The 26,651-nt window shown below is 39.7% G+C and overlaps 2 long non-coding RNA genes across 2 annotated transcripts in view; one reads left to right on the top strand and one right to left on the bottom strand.

Moving 5' to 3' along the window:
- LOC125615745 lies at window positions 1-26,651 on the bottom strand. The gene is made up of 3 exons (XR_007346326.1): window positions 26,364-26,651; window positions 8,885-9,137; window positions 1-4,552 (listed from the first exon to the last, which is right to left on the bottom strand). It is a non-coding gene; the product is annotated as an uncharacterized LOC125615745 (long non-coding RNA).
- The window catches only part of LOC125615746, a 77,976-nt gene continuing 71,336 nt past the window's right edge, over window positions 20,012-26,651 (top strand). Inside the window, exon 1 of the long non-coding RNA XR_007346327.1 lies at window positions 20,012-20,512. This is a non-coding gene — a long non-coding RNA (uncharacterized LOC125615746). The remainder of the gene's footprint in view (window positions 20,513-26,651) is intronic.

Consider the following 26,651-nt stretch of genomic DNA (forward strand, 5'->3'; position numbering starts at 1 on the left):
CTCTGAGCCTTCTTGCATTGTCTCACATGTGAGTTTTCGGGGGACACCTCACATCCAAATCATAACAATAATGACATTTTATATTTTTCTCATAGTCCTTCAGCTATTTGGATATTCCTCTCTGTAGATTGTTCTTGAGTAGTCTATGGACAAACAGCACTTTTTTTTTTTTTCTCACAGAAGTGCCTTTTAGGAGGTGTGGTCTCCACTGGCTCCCTCTAGTCTAGCTGCTGGCCCTATGCAGTTGGCAGGTTCCAACAGGGGTGTGCAACCAGCTGCTGCACAGAGGAGTGACACATGACTGCAGTGTGAGCTCCAGGCCAAACGACACTAAAGTGACCTCAGCAGCTCCTCTTTGATAAGTGCAAAGAGCTAGTCATGTGTTCTAGCACGTGGTCCTGTGGAAGAAGAGACTAGGATTTATAGGGCACCCTCTATGTGCTAGGTCCCTCCCTTCCCTCATTTAAGCTTATATAGTAGGTGTTATTTTCAACATTGGATGGATAAGGACAAATTTCAGTTATTCTTGTTGCACCTAAGGATGGAAATCAGTCTTAAGCTTGAAGGTGCCCATGTTGTTTAGTTAGGTCTCTTACACAGACATTTACACTCATAAAATTCTTGTATGTTTAGTCCAGTTTAGTATCTGCTACTCTAAAGAGCCAGACAAACACAGCTTTATTTGCTTCTCTTTATTGTTTCAAGTAATTGATGAGACTGAGTATTTTACTTTATCTTTACTTCATTTTTTTTTTTTTTTTTTTTGGTACTGGGGATTGAACCCACGGGCGCTTAACCACTGAGCTAACCAGTGTCTCGCTAAGTTGTTTAGGGACTCATTAAGTTGTTGAGGCTGGCTTTGAACTTTAGTGATCCTCTGCCTTAGCCTGTCGAACTGCTGGGATGATAGGCATGCACTACTGTGCCTAGCTTTACTTCATCTTTAAATCAGAGGCTCCTGTAGGATTTAAGCGTTTTGCATTACACCTGTGGGGGTTTTGTGTTTGTTTGGTTTTTTGCTTTTTAAAATTTATTTATTTACTCTAATTTTTTATACATGACAGCAGAATGCATTTCAATTCATAGTACACATATAGAACACAATTTTTCATGTCTCTGGTTGTACGTTTGATTTTGTTTTTCATTCTGCCTTGTATTGCAGTTATTTGCTTACCTAGATTATACATGTATATCTCACTCAGGAAATAGTCATCAATGAGTCGCACTGATGATGACTTAATCTGATTTTCTGGAATCTGAGTCAGCCTGGAGAATTGACCATGGCTTCCTCAAACATCCAATCTCTTCTTAAAAGTGGAGATGTGTAGCTTTCATTTACTAATCTGGTCTAAAGATATCTCTTTAAATGCAGTTTTTGAAAACAAGCCCCTGTTTCCACAAACAAAACAAAACAAAACACAACAAACCAGTAGGCAAGAAAGCAAAACAAACCTCTAAAAATCTGTATACAAAAGTTGAACTTTTTTTTTAATATATATTTTTTAGTTGTTGATGGACCTTTATTTTATGCATTTATTTATATGTGGTGCTGAGGATCAAACCCAGGGCTTCACACATGCTAGGCAAGCACTTTACCACTGAGCCACAACCCCAGTACAAAGCTAAACTTTTTATTGAACTGAAATAGTATGCTATTCATCTCTAAAACCAAGGGATGTTGGGAGTGAAGAGGTCAAGTTCTTTTTTTGTACAACCACAATTATTCTCAGGGTCATGAGAAGACATAGTTACTTGATTTGACTCTTCCCAATTTGAGTATCTGAGTGTTCCAAGTCTCCATTCCCTGCCTTAGTATTATGTGATGAGTTAATAATAAGAAAATATGACTGCATTCTCAGTTTTCACATCTCTAATAAAGCCCATATTTTAAAGCAGTTATGGAACTTTGCACAGAATTCAGATTTAAAGTCAAATTAAATACATAAAAAACTAAGTCAGACAGCAAAGTTTAGTTACCTGAGAAACAACTACTAAATTTATCTCTTCAGTCAGGAACATAATAACATAAATACTTCAAAAAACTCACTATGCTTCCACTTTCAATTTTACTTTAGGCCTTATTAAATAACACCTTCAGCAAGAAATGTACCTGTATAAATTTAAAGCTATCCTTTAATGTGCTTTGATAACTTGACTATGTAAAACATTTGTCTTTTTGCTACCGAAATGGAGCTTATCTCGTTGTCAGTTTCAGGAAAGTGATTTAGTTTCTGGGCATTGCTGTTTCTCTGTCTTGGGTACAGATGATCCAAGTCTGGATGGTAAAGACCAAAGGCTTCGAGCAGAGTCAGGATGGTACAGCCTACGATGGACCCTCCAGGACATAAGTACCTTTGCTCCGGAAGGGCTGCTGAAGCTAGGTGGCAGGCAGCCTGAGGAACACTCTGCTCCACCATCACCTCTTCTTGAGATTCTCTTCTCCTTCCCTTCCCCTCCTGATGCGCTGCCTTCTCTCTTTGTTTCTTCTGCCCAACCACCTACCTGTGCTCCTGCCTTGGTCAGAGTTCCTCAGCGCTGTATTCTGCCACCTCTATTTCTTTTCCTAAGGAGTCTCAAACCCCATTGGTTCTCACTGTCACAACTTCTCTTATCAAATATTAGAAGGATAAAAGAAATCTGGTGTCCTTTTGAAACCGAGGGAATCTAACTTTCTCCGCCATTAAAAAGAAAAATGTGTGTCACTTATGACTTTAATGAAATTTTGTGCTGGTTTTTGTTAGCAGAGAATAAAATAAATATATAACGTTGTCAGGCCTAGGCCACCTCTTACCCCTCACCAACCTGGCTACTGGTCCTGGTTCTGTTCATAGCATTTGACCAAGTTCTTGCTCTCCAAACCACATGGGTGACATTTTTCTCTTTGGGGAAAATCCAAAAGCAAAAGCAATGATTTCAATCACTTGTCATTCACACAGGATGAGATCTGAGGCCGGTTGTTACAAGTCACACCAGCTGGGCAAGCAAATGTGGCTGGCAGGCTGCAGCAGCAGGATGTGCGGGTTGTCATCATAACAACTCCTACTGCTTCCTTAAGCTTTGTTCAGTGGGGAGTCATCTTCCCCTAATTTTGGTTGAAGCTACCCAGCCAAGGTTTTTCTACCCACTCTAAAGTAACAGATAACCCTAGAGTTACTTTAAGTCAGACCAGAGATTTGCTTTACAGTGGGAATATCCAGGTTGGTGTTATCAAAACTTGAGATGGGCCTGCTGTTTTTATTTCCCCTTCTATCCCAGATAGGCCTATTTCTTCCCAGAAGTCCTCAGTGGTCAAGGGGCGTGGTCCTTCAGTTCCCCATTCTCACCCTGCTCCCAGCTGGGCTTCCTACCCCAGGGAGTGGAAGCTCAGGAAGGCATGAAGACAGCTGTATAGTGAGGGAGGTTCTCCTTGGCTGGGTGGCTCCTGTCTAGGCCCAGGGGGTGGTTGGAGCTGGTATCCCTGGTTGGCTTGCTAGGCTATCAGCCCATTCTTCTCTCTCTTTGTGGGCTTCTCATACGTACCCTATTGGGATTCTCTTCCTCCCTCTCTTTAACCCAGGAAGAAGCTTCTTTCTTTTGAGTGATTTTCTATGACTCCTTTTCTTTCTTTCTTTTTCTTTTTTTTTAAATTTTGTTTTTAGTTGTATATGAACACAATATCTTTATTTTATTTATTCATTTTTCATGCAGTGCTGAGGATTGAACCCAGTGCCTCACTCATGCTAGGCAAGCACTTTACGTTAAGCTACACTCCCAGCTCCTATAACTCCTTTTCTTAATCTCTGGACATGAGGTGCTAACTCTTTGACCTCTTCTTGAAGTCCCTATTGGACACAAAACTGGTTCTTCTCTGGGGCTGGAGTTGTGGCTCAGTGGTAGAGCGCTTGCCTGGCATGGGTGAGGCCTTGGGTTAAATCCTCAGCACCGCATATAAATAAATAAAACAAAAGATTCATTGACAACTAAAACAAACAAAACAAAGCAAAACCCTGGCTCTTCTCTATACTTCTCTCAATCCTAGACAAACCTGGGAGATCAGGCTCATCGCATTTGTTGTTAAAACCCTCTTCTAAGGGTTGTGGCTCAGCGGTAGAGCGCTCGCCTTGCATGTGTGAGGCCCTGGGTTTGATCCTCAGCACCACATAACAATAAATAAAATAAAGGTATTGTGTCCAACTACAACCAATATTAAAAAAAAATACCCTTCTAAGGACCACCATGGAGAGTTTAGTCAGCCTTTTTCTGTCCTCTAAATTTTCCTGAGGGAATGGATTGGATGTGAGACCCAAGTCTATTGTTGACTTCAGATTTATCAAAGTTAGGCACCAGAACAAGTCAGAAAATACATTTCAGAGCTCTCTAAGCAGGTCCTTAGAGCCTGTCTCATTTTACCTAGGGTGGAAGGTGATACTTCAAACCTCTCCCCTGAAGAGTGAGCTGGGACTCCCAGAAAAACAATTTCTCTCTTTGAAGAAAACTTCTTCTCAAACTTTCTTCAATCTATTTTGAAGGTGTGGATACTCAAGCGGGGTTTGCAGTTCAAGTCCAAGGTTTGCTAGAAGAAAAAAAAAACATTTTTTTTTTCCTCTCTTGGGAGGTTGGTCTGTTTCTGTTAAAGTTTTGTACTGATTGGATGAGGCCTCATATTCAGGGGGGTAATCTGCTTTAGTCAAAGTCTTCAGATTTAAATATTAATCTTAGCTAAAAAATATTTTCACAGAAACATCAGAAATAATGTTTGATCAAAAACTGGATACTACTGTCTGTACAAGTTGACACATAAAAATCAACCATTATTGCTCTAATGAAGTTCTTAGTCTATATTTGGGTGAGGAAACTTAACCTCACCTGATATGCTGATATTTATCATGTTCATATTTGTACTTTAGTAGAAATGCAGGGAAGGAGAGCCTCATTCTAGCATCCTGTTTCACCAAGGTAACTTTCTGGTCACTGTCGACTATGTTGATTCCTGGCTAACACCAAGTTCCAGGCTTTTCTTGGCAATACTGTACAGTTATTGAGGGTGTAGACTTTGGCCTCTGGACATGATCTAGAGTAGAGCTTGGGAGGGGAAATCAAAAGGGCCGTCTGAACCTGGTAATTCTGGTCAGTGTTTTAAAATAGTTTCTTTAGAATTGAAAGGTAGTTATTCAAAGTGGCCTGAGGTCATTTCTTCATTGGTCAGTCAATGTGTATGATATGATTACTTCTTTTTTTTTTTAACTTTTCAAACTTTGATTTATTCTACATATTTTTATGATTAGTACTTGAGCCACCAATAAGCAAGAAGAGTGAGAAGTCAACTTCATCTAAACTTAATTTGGCTTCAAGGGGAAACCTGGGCATAGTAACTGTCAGTTGCTAAGAAATATAGGTGGGGCCCTCAAGTGAAGATGAGAGGGTAGAGAGAGTTGAGATGAAAGCATTATTCAAAGTGCAGAAGGGACCCAGAGGAGTCCTATGTCCCTGCTTCTTCCTTCTCACAGAGAAATTCTTCTGAAATTTTAGAATCCAAAGAACTAAATTCTGAAAGGAATAAATTATGAGACTAGATTCTCTTCTTCCAAAGTCTGGAGAAGAGAGAAGCTATGGTTAGGAACAATGCTTGGAGTGAAGGGAGGGAGAGTGAATAGGCCAAGTTCTAGGGCGGATAGGGAAAAAGATAAGGTGCTAATCCCATTGTGGAATTAAAATGGAAGGAAGCAAATCTATGCACATACAGTCAACTAAACTTTGATAAAGGTGCCAAGAATATGGAATGGGGAGCGGATAGTCTCTTGGTGAATGGATGGATAAATTGCTAATAAATGGTGCTGAGAAAATCAGTCACATACAAAAGATTAAAATGGGATTCTTATACCCCAAAATCAACTCAAAATGGTTTAAAGACTTAATTGTAAGATTTGAAACTGTAAAACACCTAGAAGAACACACAGGGAACAAATTCCTTGACACTGACCCAGGCAATGATATTTAGGATATAACACCCAAAGCACAAAGAGAACAGCAGCAAAAATAAACAAACCAGACTACATTATCCGTAAAACAAACAGACAAAATGAAAAGGCAACCTATGGAATGGGAGAAAATATGTGCATATTTTATGTATTTTTCGAGTTCTCCAGAGAGACAGAACTAATAGGACATATATGTATAGATAGATTTAAGAAAGAGGATTCAGTAGGAGGATTGGCTCATGTGACTACGGGGGCTGAGATGTCCTTACAATAGGCCATTTGCAAGTTGGGGAATCAAGAGTCTAGTAGTGTGGCTCAGAACTGGGGAAGCCAATTGGATAACTCTTGGCCAAATGCCAAAGGCTTGGGATGGGGTTGAGGATACACATGTACAAGTCCTGGAGTCCAAGCACTAGACGGTCTAGAGTTCTGGTGTGGAAGGGAAGGAAAAGAAGGGTGCCCCAGCTCCAAGAAAGAGAGAACAAATGAATTTAGCTTTCCTCTGTCTTTCTGGGTCCTGAGTCAATCATGGGGCACCCACATTGAAGGCAGATCTTTTTGACTCAGTCCATTGACTCACACGCACATCTCCAGAAACACTCTCACAGACACACCTAGAAATGCTGCTTTACCAGCTACCTAGGTATCCCTTAATCCAAGGATGAATGCAAAGGTGGAATCCAAGTGAGCCATCACCCATATATATCAGGTACATTGTGGTTAATTGGGATTGTGTCTTGCTATTATTTTATATATAAAAGCATTAATATTCATGATAATAAGGAACTCATGCAGCTCAATAGCAAAACAAAAACAAACCTCCTCCCACAAATAACACAATTAGAAAATGAGCAAAGACTTCAACAGACATTTTTTAAAAAGAAGAAATATAAATGGCCAACAGATAGGTGAAAATGTGCTCAACATCACTGATTACCAGGGAAATGCAAATTAAAACCACAATGAGATATCACCTCATACCTGTTAGGATGACTATTATTAAAAAGTACAAGAGAAAACTGTTGGTAAGAATGTGGAGCAAAGGAAACTCTTGTTGGTGAAAATATAAATTTTTACAGCCATTATGGAAAACTATATGGAGGTTGCTCAAAAAATTAAAAATAGAGCTAGCATATGTTTCTGCAGTCCCACTAAGGGTATATATCTGAAGGAAATTAAAAGAATATTTCAAAGATATATCTGCATTTACATGTTTATTATAGCATTTTTCATAGTATTTAAGATATGGAAACAATGTATCCATTAGCAGAAGAATGGATAAAGAAATTACACGCCCCCCTCCACACAGAGGAATATTATTCAGCCTTAAAAAGAAAGGAAGTCCTACTCTCTGGGACAATGTGGATGAACTTTGAGGACACTATATTGAGTGAAAGAAGCCAGCCACAGAAAGATGAATATTTCATGATATCATTTAAATATGGAATCTAAAAATGTCAAACATGGAGTAGCAGAAAGTAGGGTGGTGGTTGTTAGGAGTGAGGGGGTTGGAAATGGGGAGATGTTGGTTAAGCAGTATAAACTTTCAATTATAAGATGAATACATTTAGGGGATCTAATGTACATCACAGTAACTAGTTACTAATAGTGTGTTTCTACTTGAAATTTGCCAGGAGAGGCCAGGTGTGGTGGTACACGCCTGTAATCCCAGTGGCTCAGGAGGCTGGGGCAGGAGGATCACGAGTTCAAAGCCAGCCTTAGCAAAATGAGGCACTAAGCTACTCAGTGAGACCCTGTCTCTAAATAAAATACAAAAAAGGGCTGGGGATGTGTCAAGGGCCCCTGAATTCAATCCCTGGTACCCACCACTGCCCCTGCCCCCCGCCAAAAAAAGAAGTTTGCCAAGAGAGTAAATCTTCAGTGTCCTCACTACACACACACACACACACACACACACACACACAAAATGGCATCTATATCAGGTAATGGACATATTATTAGCTTGATTATAGAGATCACTACACAAGGACACAAGTATACTTATAATAAAATGTCACCTTATATATCTTAAAAATATACAATTTTTTGATAATCATATTTTAAGAAAGCTGGAGGAAAAAACAAAAGTAGAAACTCTCTCTTTTTTTTTTTTAGGAAGAAAACTATGGTGCCATAGTTGCAGAGGTCTTAGTCCAAAGATGGCTGATGCTATTGCTCTGGGCCCAAGGTGAGACAGGACATCATCAGGGAAGAGGTGGAGGAAAGCAGCTCAGGACTTGGCTATCAGGAAGCAGAGAGCCAGAAACTCCTAAAGAGCTAGAGGGGTAATTTAGTAACAGAGTGCTTGCCTAGCAGGAGCAAGGTCGTGAATTCCCCAGCAGTGCCAAACAATATCAACAATAATGAGTCAAACAGATAAACAAACTGGAAGAGGGGAAATGGTCTGCAGAGTTCTTCTGCGCAGGAACTCTTACTTTCAACATTCCTTCAGTTATCCTTATTGGTCCCAATCCTGTCTCTCAATATAAGCTGGAAATGCTGACTTTGTTTTCCACAGTGACCACTAACAATAGCTTGGACCTGGCAAAGACACTCTTTCCCTGCCTGGAAGGTAGTGAGGCTGTGAGAGCCTCAGATTCTACTGCAGGGAAAGCTGTGGGTTTTCTGAATTTACTTGGAACCTGAAATACATCTTCCTTTCAAATGTTATTATAATTCATGTCCAGGTTCTTATTTATTTATCATGAGCATAGAATTCTATTTCAGGTACATTGTGGTTAGTTGGGATTGTGTGGGCTGGTCTGGGCTTCTAACTGTCTTGCTATTATTTTGGGAAAAAAACATTGAAATTCCAAACAGTTGGCTTATCACTACATACATGCACACATTCTATGCTGGGGCTGCCTGTGTTTGGATTTAGTTTATAAATGTGGCAGAGTATAAAACATAGGAAAGTAATAACTTACTATCATAAGAAAAAGTACAGGAAAACATGTAATGCAACCATTGAGATGAGTCTTAGCAGTTACTTGATGTGCCAATGAATTTCTATCTGTCAAATTAGGAGTTCTTTATTTAGCAAAAATCTCACATAGATCCAGTGGTGTAAAACCGATAAAAAGCAGGGCCGCTGAGGCTGAAGTAGAGAGGCTGAGACTCCGGGGTACTTGATCCACTCTGCACATCAGCTACTGAGGAGAGCTCCATGGACTTCTGGATCTATGGAACACAGTTTGAGAACACTGTTATAAATTCAGAAATCATGCTCAGACTAAGCCAGGTGCAAGAATACCCAGATATTATAGAAGCACAGAGGACCCCAACCAGAAATAGTAATTTTATAAACATATCATAACTAATCTGTCAGTTCTCACTAAATTGGATGCCATAGTTGTGGTCCTTGGCCTCTTTGCCTTTAGATTTTTTTATTGCTCTTCTCTGCTCTGGTTTGATATCCAGGAGTCTGAACCTGCAAGTTCCTATGACAGCTGATTCCTATTTGGTCAATAGGAGGCCAAGGCAGGAGACCACAGGCAGATTGGGAAGGAGAAGGCAGGATATTTTTCTACCACTTCCCCCACCCTAAGCCTCCTACAAACTCTCCCACACACATGCCCCTTCCCACTCACACCCTCTCCCTGCCTGGGGTGATGCTTCTGACAGGGACCATATCTTCTCTGTGGCTCTAACTCCCCTTGACAGTCTGTCATGGATCTATCCCCACTGATAGCAGGTACCACAAATCTAAGAAATGGTTAGGAGAGAAAAATCTTAAAACAAAAAATTCTGGCAATTTACTAGGATGTTTTCCCTTGTGAATTGGGAGAAGGAAATGCCATTCTTTTATTTTTGGTAATGAAATACCCACCTGCCAAAGAAGCATGGTTTGCAAATCAGAGCATCCTGAAACAAATTTAATATTTTGACTTCAAGAGACTCTGGATAAAACAAGGATGTGTGGCTGATCGTTTCAGTTGGACGTTGGGGCTATTTTGAACTCTTTCATTTGGGAGCAGTGATCCTGGAGCCCTACCTGGGCTCTCCCTCTGCTCTCCAGCATCTCCCTGCCCAGGAGATACTGCCTCGTGGCAATTCCCTGAGAGCTTGTAGTCTTAGAATATTCTGTTTTCTTCCCCCCTCACTTATATATGGGAGTTATATTTGATCTCTTGATTCAGATTGGGATTGAATTTGATCTCTTGATTCTGGAAACGGTGGAGACTATAATGTTAGCTCACTTAGTTTAATGTCTCAAGATGTTGAGAGCTTTTGGCGGGAAGGGGGGGAAGGAACTGGCCATAGGGGACAGGGAAAGATCCCGTCCTCTAGATGAGATAGGGCTGTTCCTTCTGACATTTAGAATCCTTATTCTAAATGTTATTGTGTTATTTGTGAGGTTATTTGTGCATGTGAATTCCCTTGCTTTCCAGATGAATACCAGGCATAGGTAAAATCTTTGAAGATTCTCTGTGAAACAGGCTTCTCTTTGTCTTCTTTTAAGTAAAGTCAGGACCTCAGAGGCTCATGGCTACCAAACAGGCAATCCTGGCCTTGACAACAGAATGTTCTATAAGTTTCCAGAAAATCTACTCCTGGAACCAGACATCATCCTGTTTACACGTCAACTGATGAGAACTAGAGTAAAAAATAACCTTAATTTTGGTGAGAAAGTTCTCACCTGCTGGTATTGATTTTGCCTGTCTAGTGTTGCTTTAATTTTGATACTATGACCTCTTGGACCCCTAGCCTGGTTTCTGAGCCAAGAAGAGGCAGGCCTGGGTCTAAACAAGGCAACTTCTTTCTACCAATATCATAATATAGAATCTAGCATGAGCTCATGGACCTTGGTGTGAGGTGTGCCCACTTAACTGAGGCCTCTTTGCTTACCCCAACCTGTCCCTAAACCTGGCTACAATTCTTCTCTGGCTCCTGGTTGTTATAATTCTCTGTTGAAATGAGAGACCTATCCGAGATCAACTTTTTGTCCAGGGTTGGACTTGCAAACTGTCACCTGCCCTCTCTCCCTGGCTGGTTGAGGTTCTGCTTCAACCAGATGAATAGCTCTCTGCTCACTCCCAAACCAAGATGCTACAACACACCTAAGAACCAGCGCACACTATTGTCCCAAGACTGCTGCCACCGTATTAGCTCTCTCTTGAATGTTGTCATGTGGACTGCTGGTCACCCATCTGGGGACACATCCTATAACCAGTTCCCTCTTAGCCTCAGTCTTAGTCAGTTGCCTCTAACTTCTAGAGTGAAGTTAGTTTCCCAGTGTATGTTCCTGGGGTAATGCCACTCCCTCTCTGACAGCCAAGTCTTGATATCCTCAGGGTCAGAAGGAGTTTGAAATCCAGCTTGATTTTCCCTGGTATAAATTTATGTTACTATATATAGTTGACATGTGCTGATATGTAGTCACATGTCTATGTATTAGCACATGAATGAAAATAACTTTAATTTTTCTAAGACAAGATTATTGTGTAAAGATAGAGAATGTGAAATTCTCTCTACAAGTCACCACTCTGATTCATAATGTCAACAATTTATATTGATGTAATTTTCTCACAACTTTTTAATAGAAGTATAAACACAAACACACATACCTATATTTAAAACAGAAATTGGACTATACTCTTCTATAACTGCTTTCCATTTTATCTTTAGGATTTATCATTGGACATCATTCTGCCCTGGCTTTAAACCTGAACTCCCTTCAGCTCAACTTCAGAGTGGTCTATGATTTAAGTACGAAAGAATAATTCTTCCTCTTTTTATAGTCTTTGTTGGGGGGGGCTCTATTTGTTAAATTATTTATAGTGATAGGTTCTACAGAAATAGATGTTTTTTATTGAGACCATCAAAACCCTCAGTGCTTTAATGATTCTGCTGATTAAGTGGAAAGCACATGAAGCCACGTCAACCTGTCAAGCAAAGGAAAATGCTCGCTCCCTAATGTAAATGGATTACATTGAAGCCTGATCTCTTGCTGCATCAAGTTATGGTGTTTCATGCTCTAAAGACCAGGCAGGTATTACTTTGCACTGTTCTTATAGAATGTTGAACTTTTAAGACGAAGAACCAGATTTTAAAACTGTCATAAATCTGAGTCTGGCTTTCAGAAGGCAAGAATACTATTTTTAGTGTGTCTGGATCGCAGTCTTTCCCTTTGGTAGTTGATGATGACTGCACAGTAAGAATGAAAAATGAAACTTCTGGAGATTGGATAGCTAAGGAGATTGAAAATAACACCCAGACTGTGGAGCCTTTGGGTCACCAATTTGAATTCAGCTCAGATCAGTGATGACTACAAATTGTTCTGTCTGATAGCAGCGAGGCTTGCAGAAAATGCTTTCTTCATCCTTAGCTATGTTAATGATGTCTCAGTGTTTGGAAAGCCAGGCTTGCCATTATAGATTGTCATCCCTTAGAGGGCAGCGGTCCTGTCTGCACGGCGCACTTTTTACACTCTCACTTCCATGAGTGTTGATTAGATGCTTTTGATTATGGAGATAGAAGAGTGCTCTCTCTGATATGTGAAGTTGTCACTACCAAGCATTCCTGTGAAATATGAGAGCAGCATCTCTTCCAGTTTGTTTTGGGTGGCCTTGGAAATGATTTAGTCCCACACAATGACAAATGATCTTTTTTTATAGTCCTGTCAGCAAACACTGCAGCTCTTGGTGAGATGTAAAGATGGTTTCCACATTTCTTTCCTTCTTTTTCAGATCTGCACTCATCTATTGGAGAGCTCAATACTCCCCTTTTCCACTGGTTTCCTTCATCACTTTGGCCCACTTTCGTCATAACATGTCATTATGAATTCCATTTGTTTTGCCTGTGTTAAACGTAATCTTCCACTGGTGTTTGTCTTTTCCTGAATGCATCCTATCTCCCTATGCAGAGGGTTTTTTCTTGAGACCAGGTCTTGCATCTTTTTGTAACCCCCTCATCCACTAATACAGAGTTTATAACAGTAGGTACTGATATTTGTGGATTTTCGTAATAATGTTCAAAAATTCACTAAAAGTCTTAATTAAATGTTTGCATAGTCTTTTATGTTAACTGTATTTGGTGAATTATACTTTTTTTTCCAACTCTTTGAATACCATGTTACTAGTGCCATGGAGATGGTGTCTGTTTTGGTCCTGTAGATTGAACACTGTAAAACACTAGAGGGCATATTCGCATGAATGATGGCTGAGGTGGGTGCCACCAATGGACTGGAAAACTGAGGTCAAGGGATAAGAGCACCTAGTGCTCAAAAACAAAAGGTGTATACACTAGTAATTTCAACAGGCTAGCAGGGAAGAATAAGTCACTAAGGTGTGAATTTTAACACCTGTATTTACTTATTTAGGGACCAAAGCCAAATATGATGGGGAAAACATTTTCATCAAGCAAGTGTTTCCATTTCTTCCACCCTGTTTTGTTCATCACAGAACCCACCCCTCCAAACCCCAGAAAGCTTGGTTCACAAATTCACAAATATTCTCATCCTCAGCCATCTAAATAGAGTTTGACTTTGGTCAACCCAGCTCTTGGGCTTCTGTGAGACAGGATTACAGAGCAGGGAGGACAGGGAAGAAAAAACAATCTGGAGTTCTGATTGCTGGTTGAGAGAGGAGGAGGCTCTGGAACAGGGAGGCTGGGAGAGAATTTAGAGAGGAGTGGAGAGGAGAGTGGATGGGGGTTTCAGGAAGTGCTGCAGAGAGTTGGAACTGGATTTGTTCTAAGGCTAGTTGAAGATAGGGTAGCCTCTGTTGCTTGCAAGTAGCAAACAACTCCCAAATTTCTGTGGCTTCCTATAACAAAAATTCATTTCTTGCACAAAGTCTAGAATAAGGTCCCAGTGACTCTTCAGTACAGGTAACCTCCATGTTGTGACTTGGTGCCCCTACCTTCTTGAACTTATGACTCTACTGTCATAAGAATGGCAGGGTAGGAGAAGGCATAGAGACTTCACAACAACTATTCCAAACTATTGCCTGGCAGAGATTTCAGCTTGTAGCCCCTTGAATGCACCTGCCTCATGGGCTGCCTGACTTGCAAGGGGTTGGGGAAGCATAGTTGTTCTTGAACCTGGAAGACGAGACCTGTTTGTGGGTAAGTTCTGCTGATATTGGCTACCACCTAGCTGTTCATGCAAAAAAGCTGGGATTACTTACTTTTGGTGGCTGGACCGTTATCACCCATCTGTTATAGGTGATACCTTTATGAGACTGGGCCACAAGGGACTCTAGGATTTGTTTGGCACTTCTACAGAAAAAGGTAACTGTATGTGATAAAGTAGCCTTAGAAATTTCTAAAAAACATAATAAAGTAGTTGTTATCTTGAATATGTATTATAAGAGCTTATGAAATTTTAGCCTTCTTGTTCTTCTCACTCTTTTTTTCCCTTCAGTGAGAAAATATTCACAAATGCTACTATTCCCATGACTTATGCAGAGGAAGTTTTAAATTTGGTTTTATTTCCTTTGCTTCCTTGATATTCACTTTATTAGGCTTCTTAAGATGGAGAAAAGGTTACAAATTCCCTTTAGTGTCATTAAAAAGAAGCCTGTCTGGGATGACATAAATGTGATGGTCATTCATGATTCCTTTGAGCTTTATGACTCTTCCAAGAAAATAAAAAGTCTATATGGCAAATCCATAGGAAAAGGAAACTGGCAGGATGTGCCTAATATGATTTCTTAGCAAGTGTATTCCAGTAGAGAACAAAAGAATGTAGAAATGCATACAAGTTTTTTGTTTTTTTTAAATAGGACAAATTAGGAGACAATTTTAGGTCTTTCTGCAATTTTCTCAATGGGAACAATTATATTTTAGGAGAGATCATGTGATCAGTTGTGTCTTGATAACAGTGCAACAATTTCAATAGTTGCACACAGCACATACCATTAACAACAACAACAACAACAACAACAAAATCTCACAACCCCTGTTTGGCATAAATAAGAACAAGAGAAGGTGCAATTGAATGCTTCAGTATGCAATTACATTTTCTGCATAATTAGTCATAAATTGAGCATCCAAACATAGATGCATGCGTAATTAATTATGACTTATTTAAAAGCACTTGGATCGTGACACTTTGTTCTTCATTTCCTGCAAATCAAATTACTGAAGTTTTCATTTCATTTCAAAATAATTTTCCCTGCATTATTTTTTAAAGTTTCAATTGAGAGATAGGTTTGATTACAACGTAAATAACTGATGTGGTGAGGTGAACCCTAGTTGGGGAAGGGTAGGAAGGGATGATATTTGAAGACAAATGATAACAGATGTGATGCTATCTGAAACTGGAGGGGGAGGTTGAGGCTGAGGATGGTAGGGATAAGGAAAGAAAGATTTGTTATGATATTTTTAGTTGGGTTAGCCAAGACACCATATCCACAGATAACACAGGTGAAGATAGTCTGACAATTAAGTGATTAAGGATTTGGAAATGAAGCTAACATTGCCATCTTTTAAAACATGTTCAGTTGAAGTAGTCTGTCTGCTAATGAATATTTTATTTTTAGCATATTTAGATGGTGCAGATTCCAGACTGCGTCTCTTCTGACAGTTCTTTCAGATCTATTTCCAGGCCGTGTGTATTGTCCACATTTCTGCATATTTCTCAAGGGCTATGTGACTAACCCTCTGGAACTATGTCTATTGCAAAGACTTAGCAATTGACACTACCTTTTCTGGCATGAACAGTCATGAAAGCTGAGCTATTAATGCCTTCTAGACTTCTCTGTTCATGGACTTCTTAACTTTTCCCTTAAGTGTCCTTAATAGTGTGGACATTGAATTGATATCTCTAGAAATCTGGGGCCAGCTTCCACACTTGTCCTCTTCAGGGAAGAAATTCTTTATCATTTTTGTGTCAGCAATTCACATGTTTTTGTTTTTGTTTTGTTTTGTTTTATTCTGCGGTAGGTTTATATCTGTTTTAACACAAAAAAGTTTAAATCATAAATTATAGGAAAAAGTATCACTTCTACTTAACTCACTGTTAATGAGTGAGGCTCTTTTATGAGTTTCTCTACTGTGGAGAATCCAGATGAGTGATAGACATCTAGCACAGCGTACATCTGTTTTGGTGTCGAGGCAATCTCTTAATATTTCAAGAACCTAAGCTCATAAATATCTGGATATATATATATCTATATATATATCTACAGACTTTCCAGTTTTATGAGCTATGTCAATGCTTCCCAGGAGGAGGTTCAGGGCATTTTTGTGCAACTGTTGGTAAAATTTCAATAGTTATGTCTTCTGACTAAGAGCTGGTCAAATCACTCCTGGGATACAGCTGGTGCAAGAAAGCTGCTGTGATTTCACCAGCTCACTGAACATAGTGAGAAGATCAAGGGGCAGATGCTTCGCATCAAGGAGCCCTGGGTGATCACACTGTCTACTGTTCTGTTCATATTGTGCAATGGTTTTGATGCATTTTACCACTCTCACAGTATTGTTGGTCACAGATGTGATGCTATTTGTAATGTGTCCACATGTACCCCTGACCCTCAGGCTCAATTAAAAAACATCATTGTCCAGTTGGAAGTCTCTCCACCAGGTAGAATGACATGAATACCATTTAAATATTTTAGAAATCAGCACAGGATTTCTACATTATAAATATAAGAAATAAAAAAAAACAGTTACAGGGCAAATTCTTTCATCGCCATGGGTTCTTTGAACTGTAAGGTAATAAGAACTGGGTTAACTTTAATTCCTCAGTTATCTCTGTGTTTTTGCACTGGCTCATTTGGTGATTTCTTTAGTACAAGGTCCTCCATTGCATTCTCCTGTGATGGGCTTAACTGGAGTAGGGGCAATGTGTCCACCTCTATTTGGGCTCAGAGGAAACTTCCAAAATGAGTCTGTTTTGCTGCCACATTGGTCAAGGGGAAAGTTTTCTCTTCTCAGTCTTCAACCATTCTTGGATGATTGTCCTTCAGTTGCTGGGTTGCCATCTGGAGGACCTTTCTGCTTCTCTCTTCAACCTTCAAGCAGAAAGTCCTTTCTATCTTTCCCCTTTGGAGGATTTCTGGGAGTCTTCCTTCTTTTCCAGTTTACACTTATCATCTGCACACTGACCTCCCTTTGCACTTTTTCTATCTACTCTTTCAGTGGAAAGCCTTTCTGCATAGGCTTTTTAAAGTCCCATTCTCAGGTAGCGCCATCTTCGAGGGGTTTCCCCCTTTCATTTTGGCTAGAAGAGGGGAAAAATGGCCTTGAGGAGGGTAGAGAAAGCAAGGGGGAATATAGAGCCTACACACAGATTAAGATTCCAACATATAATCCTGACACAGAACAGAGTTTTGTCAAATTTTCTCCTGTTATTTTTAAGGTGATTTTGAAGAAGTAAGCCTTAAGCAATTCCTTGAAATTGCTTTCATCATCGCACCCGGGCTGCCCTTTTCTTTATCTGCAGCCTCTTGCTACCTGGGACTTGACCGAACAAAGTTTGGAAACTTCAGGAGAAGTTTCAGATATTTGGGGTACCTTGGGGCCCTGACAAAATCACCCTAGTTCTTTCTTTGGGATAGGAAGAACACTGTTCTTTCTTGCCTTACGTTGATTTCAGGAAACAATGTCTGTGGAGGTGTCCTCTGCATTATAGTACATCAATTTCACTGGGCTTGGTCTGAAAATATAGTTCGCCTCTCTTCTATGAGTCAGAGAAGTCCTACAATTGCAAGAGACTTTTAAAATTAGGGAAGAAACTTTTCCAGAAGATATTGTTCCCCTCTAAACTGCTTTCTAACCTTCTGGGATGCAGCTCAATCCTGGGCTTTTGTACCTCCAAAGCTAGGACCCTACATGTCTGGCTCTGACTGAGGGAGAGCTGGCACCAAGGTTTTCTTTGAATAATAAGAGTCCTTCACACCCTGTTGATTCAAATCAAAGGGATCCACATCAGTTTTCACATCTCACTGATTATTTTGTATATGGCGCTCCATGTTCATTTAGGCTCAAAATTGCATCCATATATTTCCTGCTTTTCATGATCTCTCTTGCTTCATTTACTCTTTTGAAATATTACCAATAATTTGGGTGCCCAATTGTTCATGAAGTGGTAGCTCAGTTTGTGCTGAAAAGGCATTTTTAGAAAAAAGGAGTTATTCTCCTCATCCTCATCCTCATGATGTTATATGTTGATTTCAAAAAGACCTAACCATCTAAACCCATTGAGATTGCAAATGATCTCTCCTTTCCCAAAGTTTGAATTAATCCCTCTTTAAAATCTTTTAGCAGTTTTTATTTTATGGTTGATGAGGTCTTTGCCAATGAGTTGCAATAAGAGAACTTTGTCTCAGATAAGCTTGTTACCTAGGGAGCTTGAATGGAACAAATATACCCAAGGAAAACTAAACTTTTAGTTCATAGACCAAGAGATTTGATTCAACTGGTGTAGTATTTTGCATTAATGGTGGTATCAATCAAAATTGAGGGTGCCATTCTGGGATCAGGGTGTGAAGACATACCTTTTTAGTCTTTTATTACAGTCTTCTGCTGTCTTGCTTTTCCTTTTATAGCACACACTACCTGCACTCCTTCATTGTCTTAGAGGAAACTGGTCAAATTCACCCAGTTGATATGTGGGCTTCATGTTACTTCATTATTTGTCAGATCAATTGATGCTGGACATGAGGGGAAGACCCAAGTGATAGCACTGACCTAAAAATGTCTAGCAAAGCTTGGATCTGGCAGTGCTCTGGGCCACTGCTAGTATACAAGAAGGCTTTTGTGTAAATTGTAAGGAAACTGCTTCTTTGGGCCGACCTGAATTACAAAAGACACCCCTTCTTCAGGGTGAATGCAGCTTCTTTCAGAGGCTGGGCTGAATTTTGGCCTCCTCAATTTCCCTTTATTGGGTTTCTTTGTGCAGTGTTCAAATGCATACTTGATGGAGGTCCTGTCAATGCTTTGGGCAAGAGTGTTGCAAGAATCCCAACATACACAAGCCAGAAGTCAGATAGGATCAAAGAGAGGGGAAGGCAGTAATGACAGACTCTTTCTTCCTGGCAATGATACTGGGTGCTGGCAGGGTGGGAAGAGGAAGAAATTGGAAGTGTTGTAAGGGTAAGCAATGGACAAGGCTTTATTTCCTTTTTCTGTACAATTTGCTTAGAATGTCAATTTTGGAGGTTAGAAGGAGACATGCTGTCCATGTCTGCATCAGTCTAGTCCTGAAATATAAAACTTCTGGAGATGTGGGATTTGCAGTTGGCACCCTTCTTGTTTCCTGAGAGAAAGCTAATCTTTGGAGAGGTTGAAGTATATGTGCATAGTGAAGAAGAGATGAGACATGGGCAGAAGGTTCACTCTGGTTTCCCACCTGCTCTTTTGCCTTTGGGTTTCATAAGACACCTCTGTAGCCTTTTTTAAATAAATATTTACCCTACGCCTCCATTCCCAGCCTATCTCATGTTTGTTCAGATACTTTTTCAGTACACAGAGTTCTTCTCTGCCATCTTAAATAGAATAATAATAAACCAGATTAAAATTGTGACATTAATTTCACAAATATTTAGTGAATGCATGCAAAGCACTGTGCTAGAAAATGGGAAAACAGTGGTGAACAAGGTGTGCAAGATGCCTGCCCTTGGGGATCTTACTGTCTAGCTCAAATACTCTTAAATTTTGGTGCAATTATGAGGACCTTATGACTCATTGAGCTATATGGGAATGGCTCTTTACCCATACATCAAATAACTGCATTCTTTTGTGCTTTTTTTTAAAAAAGATTCAATCAATTTTTATGTTTTCCTTGTTGATTATATCTATTAGCTTTATTGTTTTTATTATTTCTGTCTCTCTCTCTCTCTCTCTCTCTCTCTCTCTGGCTCTCACTCTTTCTCCATCTCTATTATTTTATTGTGCAGCTAGGTATGATATAATCAACATTGTTAGAATTGTTGTGTAAAGTAAGAATAGTGTATAGTTATATATGGAAAGAGTTCTTTTATGTAAGTTGTCCACACACCTCAGTTTATCCATTTTGGTGATGCTCAGTGGTCTTTCTTATCTTCTTCCTGATTTTTATCCATGTCCTAGAAATGATTTCTGGAGACAGTGTAAGGAATGCTGCCTTTAAAGAAGTCACAGTAAGATGTTATGACATGTCAAGCCTGAAAATTATTTCAGTGACCTGTCAAACCTGAAAATATTTGGAAAATATATAATCACTGAGAAGTTTTAAGCTGCCTGATATTACTTACACCTAATGAACAGGAAATTGAATTCTTGTTCAGCAAATATTCACTCTATTTCCTCTCTCCCTTGTGATGAAATATAATACTTCCCTGCTTCACTAACTTTTGGTTTGACCATGTGACTTGGTCAACAGAATGTGAGTGGATGAAATGCAAGCAGAGGCTTAGCTTGTCCTCCAGCATGCTTGTGATTGTGCAGAAAAGAACATGTCAAAGATATTCACTGCTGCTGCAGCCTGATTGAAACATGTGGAACAGACACAAGCCTACTAATCTCAATCTTGAAGCCCAACCACCCAACTCTCAGCCTGAAGTAGACATCCTGGCCAGTCTGCAATCCACAGGTGAGAAAAATACATGCTCACTGCCATAAATTTTGAAGTAGGTTTTTTTTTTTAACACAACATTATTGCAGCAATAACTGTTTGATACACTGAATTCAGAGGGCAAAATAATAAGAGTATTGTGGTAGATATGTCCATAAATATGTTACCTTCAATGGCAAAAGTGACTTTGTGTTTCTGATTAAGTTAAACATCTTATGTGCATAGTGAAGCAGAGGTGAGACATGGGCAGAGGGTTCACTCTGGTTTCCCACCTGCTCTTAAGGCACCTCTGTAGCCTTTTTATAAATATTTACCCAACTCCTCCATTCCCAGCCTAACTTGTGTTTGCTAAGGTAGAGATTTTATTCTGGGTTGTCAGGCTGAGCCCAATATAGTCACAAGGGTCCTTATACTAGGGAGGCAGGAGGCCAGGGTAAGAGATGTGACAATGGCAGTAGGATGATGTGGCCATGAGCCAAGGAATGTGAACAGTCTCTAGACACTATAAAGGGGAGTTTCTTAGAGGAGATCAGCATTGTGCACACCTTGGTATTAGCCCCGTAAGAGTCATTTGGATTTCTGACCTCCAGAACTGTAAGATAATACATTTTCATTGTTTTAATACATAAAGTTGTGGTAATTTATTGTGTCAACAATAGGAAAATAACACAAGACACTACCAAGATTAAATAATTACCATTTCTCTCTGCTACAGAAAAAATATTTATATTTAGAATAATACATTATGAAATCTTCCTGTTAATGTATTCAGAAAATATCCTTTCTTGAAGCCAATCACCTCAGTGGATTTCCATAAACTCTTCATTTAATATAATAGAACAATCAAGATGGTAGCATTATATAAAAAGTGGATTGTGAGATATCATCCCAAGGAAGAACAAACATGTAATACAAAATAAATCCTTTTAACTTTGTATTTTCAGGGTATGGAAGAGTGGGGTCCAAGTTAGGGAAATATTAAAAATATAAAATATTTTATAAGATAGATATATTGCTTTTAAGTAACATGAGTATCAAAAAATAAATTAATAAAGAATAAGTAGGGATTCCTAATTATTGAGGTTTGAAAACTATACCTGTCTATACCCCACTTGTAGCAATTTGGTTCCAGAAATCACTAGAGGGATTAGAGGTTAAGAATCTATGTTTGAAGCATTTTTTAAAAATTATCATTCATTTATAATTTTCAAAGAAACATACATTAAAGTATGGAATAGTTTCTCACCTTCAGGAGATTAAATAATCTCACCTAGATTGAGCAATAATCACCATTTTGCTGTATTTATGTATTTTAAATATTTTTATCATGAAAAGTTTCAAATAGAAAAGTAAGAGAATGTGGCACAGTGAACTGCTATGTCCCATTGTCCAGTTTCAACTCATCTAAGTTTGTTGTCACCGGTACCATTGCTCACTCTCCCCAGACATTGTCTTTTAAATAAACATTTCAGCCTGCACTGTGAAATGATAAAGGAGTCTTTTATAAAACCTAACCACACTGATAGCATCACACCTAATAAAACCAACAATAATTTTTTAATATGTTCACAGAACAAGCTCAAAATTTGTATAATCTATATTTTTAATCAACTCCATAGGAGATTTCCTGTTCTTCTGTGGTTTAAATGACTGCTTTAAGCACTATTTTATAATGTACATTTTGTTATGGAGGCGTGAGGAGAGTTTTGTAGATTTAAAGATGCTCAAACTCAGTTCATTCTTTGAACTGTTTCATATATCCACATTGGATGTTTATTGGCATATTAATATTGGATATTGATCAATTAATTATTAAAAGATTAGCATATTTTATGGGAAGATAGAGAACAGGTGAGAGTCATGATTTCTAACTTCCAGGAGATTAAAGGTGAAACAAAGCAAAAAGAACTGAATAGGAAGAGGGCATGGCTTGAGATGGCAGGTGACCATGGGAACAGGGTGGGGACCAGAAGTCAGAACACACACTATTGCCAGAGGCAAGCAGCAGCTCTGCATCCTGGGTTGGTAAATTCATCTAGTAGGATCTTAAGCCAGGTGACAGTCAGGCAGTGTGTTAGGAATTCAGCCTGAAAGTGAGCAGGGTTGAGAAATTCCAGTGGAGACACTGGAAATAAGACAAAGGCTAGCAAGAACTGAGGCTTGGTCTCATACCCTGCCCAGAACCTCCTGAGCACTAAGCATTGTGTGCACACTCACACCAGTAGAGAAATACTTCATGTGTGCATTGCCTATGCTAGATGTACCTCTCCTGTCAAGGCAGGAAGTGACCTTGAAATGGCTGGAAGTGGGGTCCCTGCAGGATACCTGTTTGAAAGTGACACCATGGGGCTGAGGAAAAGGTTTTCATTCAGGTCCTCACCAGAATAGATTTGCAAGGTGCACCTCCTGCTCATGAGGTATTTCTGACTTGCTCTCTGAATGAATCTGCTATTTGGACAGGTGGGAGTGTCATAAAAGGTAGCCATAGTGGACAACAGGAGCTTTATCAGTTCTCTCTCAGGCCCACCCCATAAGAGAGATGAGCACACTGGGAAAAGAAGGGGTGGGGCAGCAATGCCAATGGAGGGTGGGGCAGGGCTCCCTTTGCTGTGGGAGAGTTTTGGGATAAGCTCCTGATTGCTGAGCCAAAGTTGTGAGGTTCATCTGGAGAGGCTGGATCGGAACCTAGAACCTCCAAATCCAAGACCTCATGGGACCCTGGTTCATTCTTTTCCAAATATAAAATTGGAGTAATTACTGATCAAACATGCCTCCGAGATGAATAATGAAAAGCTAATAATTGTTTTCCTTCCCTTTTAAAGAAACACATCACACTCAGACGCCCATTTACAGATATTTTCAGTTAAAATGTCACATAATATTTGTTATATCAGCGGGAGAATGGAAATTGAGTTGGCAGTGAAGCATCGAAGTGACAACTGTTACCTTGGAAACTGTAGTAAGCAATCATAATTACAATTAGCAAGACTCCCACAAAGTGTACATAAATATTCGCGTGCCAGAGACGAGTGCCACATACCAGACAGCAGAGTAAACTGTGTGCCTGTCATTTCTTTGACACGTCCTTGTAGATGTTAAGGTTCTGTTAAGAGATATTGCAGCTTCTTTGAATTTAGGTGAATATATTTCCTCTATGTGCTGGTTTGGGGGCTTGTAACATAACGACATTTGACATGTAGCTGATTACATAGAAACTTCAAGTGACCCTTAGTTGAAGTACAGCTAATCTTGAATGGACTTTTAAACAAAGCCTGATCTCAGAAGAAAATAAGGCAATTGTAAATAATAAACGGTGCTGTAGCACAATTACGAGGGTGCCCTGGGGAAAAGTGTTGAGACACAGAAGGAATGGTGAAAGCGTATGATTGGATCATTCTCTGCTACTTGACTTCTGGTTTCTTCATTATTGCTGTGGAAGTGTTGCCTTTGATTCAGACTTCTCTGTCGAATTGAAAGAAGCTGGAAGAAAAGTGAGTGATAGATTTGTTCTCGCTTGGACACATCAGGAGTGTCCTGTCCTTTGTGAATGCTTTCATGAACAAGGGGAAAAAGGCAGTTAAGTCAGGAGTGTGTTCTGGTCTGTATTTCTGAGCACTTGTGGGAACAAAGCTTTGAAAGTAAATATATCTTCCTTGGAAAACCATTGTTGCTTGCAGGGCCACAGGGCATGCCAAAAACTCCATCCTCTCGCACACAGTAGAGTTTTCTGTTCGGCTTGTCTGAGCATGTTGGCTGCCTGGGGCTCTCCAGATAAACACGTGTTGTTAGCGGTTGCCACGATGTGAGGGGCAACAAGGGGAGGAAATGTTGACATGCTTCCTTTGAGAGTGGAGGCCTTGACCTGAACTTGAAAGAAGTCTGCTAAAATGAGTAAAAGGAAATGACTTTGGCATAGACACGAAAATAATTGGAAGAACTCATATTTTGATCTGTAAGGATGGTGTTGGGGGAGAGTACGTGGAAGCAGGGGCAGTGAATGCCCCACAAACAGCCCTCCCCTCTCAATGACATCACGTCTGCACCTGTCCTTACTGGAGCCCCATTTTTTTTTCTAAGTAACAAAGGCCAAGCCATATATGGTGCCCTGCTCTGACCTATGAGTTATGAACTCACACCTGCTGTATGGATGATTCTGCTCTTTCTGGGGGTAGTAGCTCCTGGAACAAAAGGCAGCTAGAATGCTTTGTCTCTACTTCAGGTTTCCAATTCTTATCACTCCAGGCTGCCTGCCCCAGAGAATAAAAAGTGATTGGTCTGGGGTCCCAACAGCCACCACCATGTTGCAAACCAGACAAGTGAAGTGTGTTAACGTTCCCTCATTACAGTTGGATCCAAGGTAGGGAAATAAAGTTATTGAAGTTAAAATGAGGACTTCAACCATTACTTTCTGCAGCAACTGGAAATGTAATTGCTTATTTGAAGCTTTAGTAAGTTCTCTAGGACAGAAAAAAGAATGCTGTCAGGGTTTCTTCCTTGAAACAAACCAATAAAAAACACCTCTGATCTAGCTGGGGAGAGGGATTCAGACTTCCAATCTATTAGTAAAGCCTATGATACCAACTGTTACCAAATGTGACAATATGGAGCTCCACAGAAGTACAGCTAAGGGGACATTGGGGAGGGCCAAGATCTCTGGGAAAGGCTTTAGGTGATGGTGTTGGGGATGGCCTATATGACGGCAGAGTTTGCAGAGACAGACGCTATGTGTGTGTGAGGAGGACGGAGCAGAGTGCCAGGAGACTCCTACCTGGCAAGGAGCCAAGGGCACTGGAGCAGAACCTGTGACTTGCATCATTTTGAGAGTCTATGCTCCCAATGCTCAACCTCCTGTTGGGAACCTGCTCCTGGAGGACTCAGCACCACTCCCATTCTGAACTCCACAACTTGACTCTCAACAACTTTCCTATTTAACTTCTCTATTCTTCCTGTTTCCCTTCTTGTTTCTTTCCCACATCCCTTTGTTAACCCAAGAATACAGTGATTAACTATAGAGTATAAATATTATAGTGTATTATCATGATTAATCCTTAAATAAAGTCCCCCGGAAAAATAACACCACACTGGAAACAGTAACTGCCAATAATAATAATAATAATAATAATAATAATAATAATAGAGGATCTACTATGTCCTTGGTACTTTGTCATTTTTTAAATCTTATGTTTATTAGAAAAATACATTTATATGGTAAAAATAAAATAGCATAGAACAGGAGAATTAATGATAAAAAGCTATACTCTTTTACCCCCACCCCTTCTCATCCCAGTTCTTTCTCCAGAGGCAATCTCTTTTGTGTTCAAGCCTTCTAATGATTATCTCCGAACCTGTAAATAAGGTACTTGCATCTCTTGAGTTTTTAAAAAAACTTTAGACAATATATGTTGACTCTCAGACATGAAAGGCAAGGACTTAACTCACTTATATTATACTCCAGCCATCTCTTAACCTTTACTTTCTCAAGATAGTTAACATTTCCATCTGTCCCAAAACCATAATGAATGAACTCTTAGGAACTTTTGCTATCGGTTGAAAACTGAAAACAGCATTTGCGCTCTTATAACCATTGAATATTGTTACTTCAAAGCCAGGTTGAAGGTTAGGATTGCATTTCCTTCTATTGTAACTTCAAAGCCAAAAGTTTTCTCTGCCTTTACTTTGCAACAATTGCTTAAAGTCTAGAATGCTTCACAAGTGAGTCATGGTTTTCTCAAACATCTTTTGATGGTTGTTTCTGTTTCCTTCTCCCCCTGGGTTCTAATGAGCTCATATTACACATTAATATTTAAAAGTAAAGGAATAAGTAGCTGTTGTGGATTTCCTCTGCCCTATAAGAAAAGTCTACTTAATCACATAAACAGACAGGTTAGGGTGCATTGCACACTTACCTCTGGGGTGAACAGACTGGAGTCCCTCCTCAGGTCAAAATGAGGAACACATATCTCTAGGCAAAAGCTTCCAAAAGAGTCTTTGCTTCTTCCAATAAGTAGTTTGTTCAATTTCCTTAAAGAGACCTCTGGAAATTTTGTTGGGGATAAATGTTGGGCTATCTATTGCAAGAAGGGAGAGGGAAGGGATATGGCACTACTTAATGCACTGTTTTGTGTGTCGACATTCAAAGAACCTTCCTGATAGCCCAACCTGTTAGCATTCCCCTGGGTCTAATGTGCTGCTCT

Source organism: Marmota marmota, unplaced genomic scaffold, assembly GCF_001458135.2.
Source record: "Marmota marmota marmota unplaced genomic scaffold, marMar, whole genome shotgun sequence".
Classification (NCBI taxonomy): Eukaryota; Metazoa; Chordata; class Mammalia; order Rodentia; family Sciuridae; genus Marmota; species Marmota marmota.